We start from the raw sequence: 12904 nt of genomic DNA, 5'->3' as shown, positions 1-12904 counted from the left end.
AATTTCTCCCTCTTCATCCTAATAATTAAAAAGTTCTTACTCCTATGTTTTCAACATTAAGTATTAGTCAAAATTAAACTAAGTGTCTTTTTAACTTAAACTCTATTTTCAAAATTCATTGTTTGCAAAAGACTAAGCTAAGTAGTTCATATAGAAACCTAGAAACCTTCAATTTTTTCAAACTTAGCCAACCTTCAAATCTAACTTTTTATAAATTCTAGCTAAGCCATTTTTTACTTACCTAAAAGTATCGTTGATTTCAAAATGTTTTTTTCTAAGAGACTTCAAATTTCTTTAAGATCTTCAAAATTTAACTAAGTATATTTCAAAATCAACTAAGTTTCAAAAGTGACTAAATCGTTCTTAATAGTCTACTATATATTAGCCTTTTAAACTTAGTTAAAAAATTTTCCAGAGTAATTTACCATTCATAAGCCTAATCTGTTTTTTCCAAAGAAAAATTAAAAATTGCTTGAAACTGGCTTATTTTTTATAAATGGCAAAGGGGGAGAGTAGGAAATTCAAAAAGTAAAAATCTACCTAATTCAAAAGTAAAAGGAAGCCCTGTATTAAGGAGGAGCTTCACAAAGTTTAAGTGTTAGCTTAAGTTATGCTTTTATTTGAATTTATATACTTAAGCTTACTCACTTAAAATCTTTTAAAATACTTATGCATTTGTTTTATGCATTTGTTTTACTTAACATTGAATTTGGGTTGTCATAATCAAAAAGGGGGAGATTGTTGGTGCGGGAAGCATCCGACGATCGAACCTGAGTTTTGATAATGGCAAAGGATTCAAAGTTAAGGTGTGTTGTGATCTAACGTGCTTGACTAAGCGTTTCAGGAAAGTCCTAACTGTGGTTAGACAGGTAAAAACCCTAGGGGGTGGTAACCCTAAGTCATAGGGGGTGGTAACCCTATGCGGAAATTCTTGGCAGGTCGAAGGCTTCAGGCAAAAGTCCTAGGGGGTGGTAACCCTAGGTGGAAAGTCCTGGTGTCGCGAACCAGGTGAAAGACTGGACTAGCCGAGAAGCAGATGTCCAGCAAAAAGTCCGAAAGCTTCAAGTGTTGAGCAAAAGTCCAGTCGATCTGGAGGATCGTACTAGCAGCAGGTAAATCTCCTGAGTGGAGTAGGTGAGGACGCATTCCCCACAGAGGGAACAGTAGGCGTCGGGTCGACCTAGGGTTTCCGGTCGGAAACCCGAAGTCAGACTCAGACAGTCCAGAGACTGTCAAACTTTCACTTTTATACTATCACTTATGTGTTATGAGCTAACTTTGTGCTGCAGGATATTTTTGTGTTTAACATATCTTGCAGGGACCAAAGTAAAAAAATTGGCCTCGGATGAACAGTACCGAGGCGCCTCCATGGAGCTTGGAGGCACCTCGGGTGCAAAACCTGAGCTGGCTGCGAAGCAAGCTTGGAGGCACCTTGAAGGAAGTCAAGGCACCTTGGACAGCTTGATGAAGGCGCCTTGGAGAGGCTGAAGGCGCCTTGAACCTGATAAGGTTCGACCAGTTCAACCCTTATCTCCGCAGCTGACTCGGCTCATTCAAGGCGCCTTAGTGAACAGTAGAAGGCACCTTGAACACCCTTTATAAGGGATCTCGACCAGTAGCTCACAACAAGCAATTCCAAGCGAACTTTCTGCTACAAGTTGTGTACGAGACGATCCCGAAGTGCTGCAACGACACCCCGACAACCCGGAGCTTCAGATTTAGTCTTGTGTTGTCGGTATAATCTTTTTACTGCTTTGAATTGTAATTAGTTTGTAATAGTTTTTACGAGCTTATAGTTGTTGCCCACGGAAAGCGATCAAGGATCGCGGGCCTTCGAGTAGGAGTCAATCAAGGCTCCGAACGAAGTAAATTCTCCTGTCTCTGTGTGCTTGTTTTCTTTATTCCGCTGTGTTTTAACTCTTACACCTTTACGAATTGAAACGAAATAGTCGCGAGCGCTATTCACCCCCCCCCCCCTCTAGCGCTTCTCGATCCAACAATTAAGGCCCAAGCCTTAGCCGATTTTGGAACTGAAGTCCAGAACGCCGAGCTGGACGTGACCTGGAAGATATATGTAAACGGTTCATCCAACTGGTAAGGTAGTGGAATCGGCATCCTTTAAGTATCTCCACGAGAGGACATGATGCATTTGTCCATACGGCTGAATTATCGAGTGACAAATAATGAGGTAAAGTATGAGACCTTGATAGCTAGCCTATAGGCAGCTCAGCATGTGGGAGCCACAAGAGTCCTCATTCATTTGAATTCTCAGCTGGCAACTCAGCAGCTATCGAGAACGTTCGAGATAAATAACACCTGGCTTAAGCTTATGCCGAAACCTCCAAAAAATTAAAGATAAGTTTCCAAGAAGTGACTATACAAAAGATCTCCCAGTCAGACAACCAATATGCGGACGAGTTAGCTAAGTTAGAAAGTTCTTTATCTCCGATCATAATAGATAAGCCAGTCGAATAGGTCTTGCTAGTGGAACATATCGACCGGACGACTGGAATGACCTTCCCGGGTGATTGGATGATGTCATTGATAAAGTTCCTCCGATCAGGCGCCACACCAGCTAACCAAAAGGAAGCTCGTTTGTTAAAAAAGAAGGTCGGGTGGTTTACCCTAATCAGAGATCGATTATATAAAAGAGTTTTCTCAAGGTCATTGCTCAAGTGTGTCAGATCGAAAGACATTGAGTACATGCTGTAAGAGGTTCACCAAAGCTTCTGCGGTAACCATCCGGGCGGCAGATCATTGGCTCATAAGATCTTGCTAGCTGGGTACTTCTGGCCTACATTGCAAGACAACGCCGCTCAAATGGTGGCCACTTGCCTGTCTTGCCAAAAGTACCAGAACATCCCACACCGACCTACTGTAGAGTTAAAAGCATCTTTCATGTCCTATCCGTTTGACCAGTGGGGCATGAACATTATTAGACCATTTCCTATAGCGGTCGAGCAACAAAGATTCCTACTCGTGGAGGTAGATTATTTTTCCAAATGGGTGGAGGTCGAGCAGCTCGCTAAGATAACCAAGCACATGGTTATCAAGTTTATATGACAAAACATCTTGTATCTATTCGGCATCCCTCGCAAGCTTGTCTCAGACAATGGAAGATAGTTCGCAGGGCGGAGGCTCAAGGAGTAGTGTGAGGGCCACGACATCGTACAAGCTTTTACTTTGGTGGCTTATCTGTAAAGCAATGGCCAGACAGAAGTCACCAATAGGGAAATCCTCAGAGGGCTTCAGGCTCGGCGTGACCATGCCATAGGTAGTTGGGTCGACAAACTCCCAAGCATGTTGTGTGCTTATCGCACCACCCCAAGAGAGTCGGCTGACATAATTACATTCCAGCTAGTATACAGGAGTGAGGCAGTAGTTCCAGTTGAGGTTGGAGTAGAGTTCAACCGGGTGTGGCTCTATGATGAGAAAAACGTCGATCGGAGACTCATGGAGCTTAACTTGGTGGATGAGGCACGGAACAAGGCCCCCATTCGGCTTACGACATACCGGCAGCGCATGAAGCAGAGCTACAATCGAAGGGGATCCTGAGGTCATTCTAAGTTAGCAACTTGGTATGGAAAAGAGTGAAGTCGGTCGGTGATGTCACCAAGCTAGAAACTCCATGGGGAGAACCCTATAAAGTTATTCAGAAGCTCCGATCTGGAGCTTACTATTTTCAAGATGGAGATGGGAGAAAGCTAAAGCGGCCCTGGAGCGCAAACCATCTTTAGTCCTATATGGTCGGGTGAGAGGTGCGGGATTAAATTTAGATACATTTTGTATAAATGTATATCCTGTAATTGCAGGGGGACGATAAATAAAAATCCCAAGTGTCCTAGACTCTTGCGTCGATCGACTAAGATAAAAGTCGAGCGGCGACTATAAACCCTTGAGTAATGAATATCAACTAAAGTCAAGCGACGACTATAAACTTGAGAGTCGACGAAATCAACAGTCGAGCGGTGACTATAAATCCAAAAGTCAACGAATCAATAGAAGAGCGGCGGCTATAAACCTGAGAGTCTACGTCAACTAAAGTAGAACGGCAACTATAAACTTGAGAGTCAACGAAATCAACAGTTGAGCAATGACTATAAACCCAAGAGTTGACAAATTAATAGTTGAGTGGCGGATAATGTCAACTAAAGTTGAGCAGCGAATATAAACTAAAGAGCTAATGAAATCAACAGTTGAGCGACGACTATAAACCCAAGAGTCGACTAATCAACAGCCAAACGACGGTTATAAACCTGAGAGTCTACTTCAACTAAAGTCAAGCGACGACTATAAACTCGAGAGTCGACGAAAACAATAGTCCACGACGACTATAAACCCAAGAGTCAAGGAATTAAAAGTCGAGCGGCTGTTATAAACCCGAGAGTCTACGTCAACTAAAGTTGAGCGGCAATGATAAACTTGAGATTCAACGAAATCAACAATTGAGCGACGACTATAAACCCAAAAGTCGACAAATCAACAGTTGAGCGACGGTTATAAACCCGAGAGTCTACGCCAACTAAAGTCTAGTGGTGACTATAAACTCAAGAATCGATGAATCAACAGCTGAGCGATGGCTATAAACCCGAGCAGAATGTTATCAGAAAGGTGAGCGATGACTATAAACCCAGGTTCAATCACCGAGTGGCAGATAAGATATTCAATTAAGAAGGCAAGCAGACCGTTTGACCTACGGCGAAGTGATCAACCTAAGGACGAAGCAAATAATCACTAAGAAGAGTGAAAGCATAAGGATTCATACTTGGAAGATTTTTACAAGTGTTATAATATTGTAGAAAGCTGGACAACCTTACGGAGTTGAGCGGTGATGCATGGAAGGACACTTGAAACATTTAACAATGCCCTACGACAAAAGTTAAGAAATCACCGAATGGGCACGTGTTCATTGACACTTAGAAATTTTTACAAACTAGCAAAGGGAGTACAAGATGCTACCTAAAAAACTAAAAAGAAGGTTAGTCGAGGTAGTCAAGCACATCATCTAGCAACGACTCGGTGAGTTTCTCCCTGTTTATGATCGTGTTGGTCAGCACGGGAGAAAGATAGCCACCATCCTTTAGTTGTTGATGAGTCCCATCAATACCACAGTTGAAGAGGCGAAGAGCCCAATCGGTGAGCCTGTCATTGAAAGGGTCAGAATGGAGATAGTTGCGCTTGAAAACTTCAAACCCTCTGGGCTCTTCCTCTTGGTACGTTTTGAAGGCCGCTCAGGATGCCTCTAATTCAGATTTCAACGAGGCCAGCTCAGCATCTTTACTGTCGAGCTGGAGCTTCATAGTCGCTTCCTATACAAATCGGCTATTCTGTTTAGCCGCCAGAGCAGTCTCCACCTCCTTGAGATTTTGAGCCAAGACCCGAGCCTCTTTATTTTTGATGTCTAAGTCCTCGATGGCGCAGAACTTCCTCGCATTGGCGGAGTTGATCTTAGATTCAAAACTATTAGCCTTTTGGCGCAACGGGCCAGCAAGAGGGGAGGGGTGAATTGCCTAAAAAAAAAAAAATACCCTCATCATTCTTTCAACTCTTAAGGTGCAATAATAATAAATAAAAATAAAAGAACATAATTAAATAAAAGACTCAGGGATTGACTTGGTTATAACATAGGTGGTTGTTAATCCAAGGCAGTTGAAAAGCTCAGTCAGAATCTCTTTCTCTGAAGGCGGAGAAGCCTTTTTACACAATAAAAGCGTAAGTAGTTGCTAGGAAGTCAGTACAAGAATTGATTATGAATTCCCTAGCTCCATGGCCCTTTTTATAGGGTCTGGAAACTCTATCTTCAGCTTAAGGGCGCCTCCCATAAGCATGGAGGGCGCCTCCAGTGTGGCATTTGGATAAAATTTTATCCAAATATGAAACGGTCACTTTGACTGGTTTGAAGGCACCCTCAACACTATGGAGGGCGCCCTCAATGTGGAGGGCATCCTCAATGTGGAGGGTGCCCTCAATGTGGAGGGTGCCCTCAATGCTGCAACGTATAAATAGCTCCAGCTTTTCTTTGGATCTTCCGTTGCTCGGTTCGCTTCGATGATTGCGGCCAACCGAAATAGGGCTCACCCAAACCCAATTTCCGGCCTTTTCCTCAAACAGGCTTCCGCTCCGGCTTCTCATCCTTGAACATAGCGTATGTTCTTCTCGTCCACCGGTGTACTCTTCCGTAGCTCTTTCGTCCCTCTGATGCACCGAGCCCATCGGCTCTCTTCCGTATCGTCCTTCTCGCTAGCTGCGTCTTCCGCTCAACTTCTTGTGCTCCTAAGCTCCTGTACACTTAGACATAAGGATCAAAATCAAACAAGACCTAACCTAACTTGGTTGATCGCATCAAAACAACCACGGGGTCCAACATAGCCTACTTGGTGAGCCGCTCAATTTGTAAGGACTAATTGTTATTCCTGCTCCTCTCCACATTTAGCACCCGCTCGGAGCCCATTAGCTGCTCAGAGCTCCTTTCCAGGTCGGCCTTCAACTAAGCCACCTTTGCTGTCAACTACTCAAGGTGAGCCAGGATGCTTCCGGATGTCTACCCAAGGTGCATAGCTATTGCACCTCATGCTCCAAAAGGCTAACCTCTGGCACATGGCCAGGCTTTCGACCTAGAACTACAATATAATAAATTGAGTGTCGATGGGAAATACGCAAGCAAATATAATGATAATATACATAGCCAAGTGGACTTCTGAGTATGTCCATTCGCAAGCTCCCCAGGTGAAATAGTCACCACATAGGCCCGAGCATCAGCCCATACTTGTGCCAGTGGTCCTTGAATTTTGATTTGGTGTTCGGGGGAGCACGGCTCGGCGTCGTCGGAATGGCGCCACTCGTCCATTGGTAGGTGGATGATGGTCGTTATGTGTCTCCGGTCGCTCGAACCTAATGGCTCAGAGGTAGCCTGGCCTATGGACTTTGGCAAAGGGGAGGAGTGGATAGTAGACACTTGGGCGGCCAGTAAGGAAGACTAGGGTGGCATATACGCTACGGGCGACATGTATATGGTCCCCTACGGCAGTGCAGAGAGCGAAGGTGTCTGGTCGAATGAAAGAGGAGTGGGAACCGCGGTAGTCCCCTATTCGAGAAAGGCGGGAGATGAAATCTCATCCTACTCAAACGACAGACGTGAGGCAACATGGGCGGGAGTCTGCAATGCAAAGGTAGCCAAACGAGACAAACCTTCCCCTCGATGCCTCTTGCATCATCGGATTAAGAGCTCGCCTGAGGTTGCTAATTATGAGCGCACCGCGATCAGCAATAGTGAAGGCCTCTCGGGAGAGAGTTCAGCTGTGGTCGCGACGGCATTGCTAGCTGTCATCTGGCTTCCTCTTGCCTCACTAATCGCAATGTCATCGATCGGATCATCAGATTGGTTGACCGGCTGTAAGCCACGACTCTCCAACTTGGCAATGCCCATAGTGTTAATTGCCACATCAACGAGCTTGCTTTTGCTGCTCAGTCGTGCCCTCAGCATGATTTGAGCTGCAAGAAAGGAAGAGAAATCAGTTAGATTCAAAGATGGGGAGAAGAAAGAATATACCTAAGGTAACGGGCAGCTGTGTACGGATCGAGCTTAGCACGAACACATATAAGACACTCTCTAACAGCAGCAGGTGGATATGATATTTCTGACTGACCAGACTGGAGGCTACTTGGATTAGTCCGATTAGCTTCGATATCTCCCGAGCGATGGAGGCTTCATCACTTCCATCTGCCAGTCGGGCCGAGCGGGAAATCGAATGAAAAAATAATGCTCTCTCCAATTCTTATTAGAGGACGGCATTTTGTCAAAAAAAGGCGGTGCCTACTCGGGCTTGAAAGAGAAAGGTCCCTGGCTCAAACTGTTGGAGTGTATACTTAAAAGTTTAGCTTTTGTACACATTTATTTTGAAATAAAGAATCACATTGGTCAAATGTTTATATTTATTTGTTAAATGTAATTGTTCAATTAATTTATATAGTAGACAGCATAGAGTGTGGAGTCACACTCAGAAGATCATGTTGTCGGTTCTCTATAAATTAAAAACAGTTGCTCGCGACTAAGATGGAAAGGAACAAACCATCAGAATAGACATAGTGTAATTAAGTATTAGTTTATCTTGACTAATGAATTACACTGATACACTTTAAGTGTATTGAGTAGGATCATTTAGGTAAGTTCTTTTTGTACTGACTTAGTAAAAGAACTAGACCTTAGTTATTATGGAAGTGTGTGCTCTTAATCATAATATAATAACAAGCATGTATATTTAATATTTATTTCTTTGACTTATCAAAGGGTGAGGTTTAGCTCGATAAATCAATATGCCCGATAAGTTGGGAAATGATATTACTTATAGTATGTGTTGTTGATTATAGAATGAATCTGTGTCCTAGTTATCTAGGTTGAGAATGTCCCCAAGAGGAACTCATAAGGATTGCCATGTTAAACCCTGCAGGTGGACCTAGTCCAACATGACAATAAAGTTGAGTGGTACTACTCTTGGAGCTAGATATTAATTAAATGAGTTGTCAGTAACTCACTTAATTAGTGGACATTCGTAATCTTAAACACAGGGAGACTAACACACTCATGATAAGAAGGAGCCCATAATGTAATTTGAGATTGGTGCGGTAGTGCGGTAATAACTCGCTAGTGGAATGAGTTATTATTGATGAACTTGAGTTGTGTGTTCAGGGCGAGCACGGGATACTCAAGCTCATCGGAAGGCCAAAATCAATTTCTCCTCCAAGTCCCTATTGTAGCCTCAATAAAGCCTCAAGTCCATCCAAATAAAAGCCTATCTTGGTGTCCAAGAAGGGGCCGGTTCATTGCTTGGTGACCAAGCAATGGTTGGCCACATATTCTCTAGAAATGGTCGGCCCTTGCCTTGGGCAAAGGGGGCCGGCCGTAATATTTAAATTAGGAAGGTTGTTTTTGAATTTTTAAATTTCCTCAGATATTTACAGTTTATAAAAAGAGAGATTTTAAAAATTTATAAAATTTTCCTAATTTAAATTAGGCCACAAGGTTTTAAAAGAGAGTTGTAAAATTTATAAAACTTTCTTTTAAAAAGAAATATTATTAGAGATGTTTTAAATTTTAAAACTTGGTTTTAAATTTTAGAACTTTCCTTTTAATATCCACATTAGAAAAAAAGAGAGAGTTTGTAAAATTTTATTAGAAGTTTTCTTCTTTTAAAATTTTATAAAAAAAAAAATTTTCTTTCTTTCCCTTTTAATAAGTGGTCGGTCACCTTACTTGGTGCCCAAGCAAGGGGTCGGTCAAATAATTAAACATCAACAAATAGTTGTTTAATTAATAAATCAATCTAGGATTGATTAATTAAAAGGAAAGAAAAAGAAGAAAAAGGAAATAGGAATGAGTCTAATTTTTTATAAAACTCTTTCCATAATTTTCCGTTGGGAAACTAATATAAAAAGGGGAGGAGGGGAGGCCTTGAAGAACATAACAATTGATATTGTGTTGTTGGAGATCATCAAGTGGTCGGCCCCTCTCCCTCTCTTCCCTTTGCTCTCTTTTGCTCCTTTGTGGTAGTGGTGGCCGAATTCTAGAGAATGAGGAGAAGCTTTCCGGGTGGTGTTCGTCTTGGAGGATCGTCGCCCACACGACGTCCAAGAGGAGGCGAGGGATACAGCAGAAGATCTCGAGGTTTTTAACATACAAGGAAGAGGTATAACTAGTATTTAATTTCTGCATCATACTAGTTAATTTTTCTTTGTATAAATACCAAATACAAGAGGCATTCGATTCTTGTTTTACGAATTTAATTTCGATGTTGTGTTCTTTTTCTTTTTTCCTTGTGATTTGATTGTTCCTTTTGGTTAACCTAGAGTTATATAAGGAAATTAAATATTAACTTTCCTTAAAAGGCTTTGTCTAGTCGGTGGTGGTTGCTCTCATATCCAAGAAGACCAAGTGCCTCACCATGCAGTACTGGAAGCCAATTTTGGAAACTAATATTTAATTCAATTTATAACCTAGGTGATTTGGATCAAACGTGTTAAGTTCCGCAGGAGATCCAAATCTAAACCTAAAAGAACATATAAGTTAAACTTGGAATCAAACGTGTTAAGTTCCGCAGGAGATATAAGTTTAACTTAAAAGAACACATGGTAGCTAGGAAAGGTTCAGATCACGTAAAAAATTTTTGTACAGTGGAGCCATTGGATTTTCCGAGTAGCAACCAACAAGACAACTTGGGATAGTAAAAATAATGGAACACCCTATGTACCAAAGGGATGTCGTGCAGACGGAATAGCACGACCACCCCGCACAGCAACCTAAAGGAGTTGGGCACTAGTTGGTGCAAGGAGATATGGAAATATTTGCACACGATAGAGAAGAAAGGGTGAACGGGAAAGCGAAGACCGGCGCAGAATTGGTCCTTAAAGAAGGGTAAAAAGTCGTCGAGAGGCAAATGGGGCCGGTCATAAGTAGAAGGGATGACAATTTGATAATCGGAGGAAAAATGATAGGAAAATTTCATTTGATATATTTCATCATCGTTGAACTTAAGCTCAGTAGAAGTATACCACAACCCAGGAACGGACGCAGAAGGTTGATGAGATGATGCCATAGAAAATAGAAAAGGAAGAAGATCAACGATGCGGCGAGAAAAGGAAAAAAGAAAGCTTGCTAAGAAAGATCACCGGCGATGAAGAGGAAGAAGGGAATCGGTAGATCACGTACGCAAAGGAGAAAGGCGATGAAGTAGGGGGATGATGACAAATAAGGTCTTATAAACCCAGTAGACGGTCACTCTGAGCCGTCTGATCAAGGATTACAGAAATTGAAGTCAAGATCTGTCTGTGGAATTTGAAATGGGGCTTGTCACATTAATCGTGGATATCTGCCTATCACATCAAGTGTGCAACGGCAAAGATCGAGACACGTGGCGGCTGGCGACAAGGAAGCATTAATGAGGCTTAATTAAAAGGCATGGGTAGCATGCTCAGCCATAATGACCAAAGATTTGTACAGTCTTCTAGAAATTGAGAGGACGCTAGCAACCAATAAAAGGTGTGAGTCCAAGGGAACGATGAGAAGTCAAAAAATTATTAAGTGGCGTCGCCAACTATCCCAATCGATACAGATCTTTGCCTAAGAAATAGTTGAGTGGTAGCTCTAAACTTAAGACAATAAGTGATAGCCGAGCGACAACTCTAAACTCGGGTCAATGGAAGATAGCCGAGCGACGGCTCTAAACTCAAGTCGGCAAGATAAAGTAGGACAACTACTATGAAGATGATGTGAGCAGATCGACATCCCTATAACAGATAATGCCTGATCACGAGGATGTCACTGAAGACATTGCTCGTCCAATTAGTCGAACTTACAGCCTCTTTCGACTAGACTTGAGGGAAAGGCTTGTGATGCGATGATAAAGGGGGCCTGTTAGAGTGTATACTAAAAGCCTAGCTTTTGTAAACATTTATTTGTTGAAATAAAAGAATCACATTGGTCAATATCTGCATTTATTTGTTAAATGTAATTGTTCAATTAATTTATATAGTAGACAATATGGAGTGTGGTGTCACACTCAGAAGATCATGTTGTCGGTTCTCTATAAATTATAAACAGTTGCTCGCGACCAAGATGGAAAGGAGCAAACCATCAAAATAGTCGTAGTGTAATTAAGTATTAGTTTATCTTGACTAATAAATTACACTGATACACTTTAAGTGTATTGAGTAGGATCATTTAGGTATGATCTTTTTGTACTGACTTAGTAAAAGAACTATACCTTAGTTATTATGGAAGTGTGTACTCTTAATCCTAATATAATAACAAGCACATATATTTAATATTTATTTCTTTGACTTATCAAAGGGTGAGGTTTAGCTCAATAAATCAATATGCACAATAAGTTGGGAAATGATATTACTTATAGTATGTGTTGTTGATTATAGAAGGAATCTGTGTCCTAGTTATCTAGGTTGAGAATGTCTCCAAGAGGAGCTCATAAGGATTGCCATGTTAAACCCTGCAGGTGGACCTAGTCCGACATGGCAATAAAGTTGAGTGGTACTACTCTTGGAGCTAGATATTAATTAAGTGAGTTGTCAGTAACTTACTTAATTAGTGGGCATTCATAATCTTAAACACAGGGAGACTAACACACTCATGATAAGAAGGAGCCCATAATGTAATTTGGGATTGGTGCGGTAGTGCAGTAATAACTCTCTAGTTGAATGAGTTATTATCGATGAACTTGAGTTGTGTGTTCGGGGCGAACATGGGATACTCAAGTTCATCGGAAGGCCAAAACTAATTTCTCCTCTAGGTCCCTGTCGTAGCCTCATTATAGCCTCAAGTCCATCCAAATGTAAGGCTCTTCTTGGTGTCCAAGAAGGGGGCCGGACCATTGCTTGGTGACCAAGCAATGGCCGGCCACATCCTCTTGTAGGGCCGACCCTATAGCTTGGTGACCAAGCTTGTAGGGGCCGGCCATAATAATTCAAAAATGGAGGGTTGTTTTGAATTTTTAAAATCTTCTCTTTGTAGAAAACTATAAGTTTTAAAAGAGAGATTTTAATTTTTTAAAAACTTTCCTTATTTGAATTAGGTCACATGTTTAAATAGAGAGTTTAAAAGATTTTAAAACTTTTCTTTTTTAACCATCCTCATGGTTTAAGAAAAAAAAGGAAAAGAAGTTTTAAAATTTAAATTTTCTATCACCATGTTAAAAAAGAAAATTTTATAAAAGAGTTTTTAAATTTAAAACATGGTTTTAATTTTTAGAAACTTTCCCTTTTTAACTCCTACTTTAGGAAAGAGAGCTTGTAAAATTTTATAAGAGTTATTCTCTTGTAAATTTTTTTTTAAAAAAATTATTATTCCTTTCACATGGTGGTCGGCCACCTTGCTTGGTGCCCAAGCAAGGGGCCGGCC

Source organism: Zingiber officinale, chromosome 1B (assembly GCF_018446385.1).
Source record: "Zingiber officinale cultivar Zhangliang chromosome 1B, Zo_v1.1, whole genome shotgun sequence".
Classification (NCBI taxonomy): domain Eukaryota; kingdom Viridiplantae; phylum Streptophyta; class Magnoliopsida; order Zingiberales; family Zingiberaceae; genus Zingiber; species Zingiber officinale.
Note: the sequence above shows the minus strand (reverse complement) of the source record.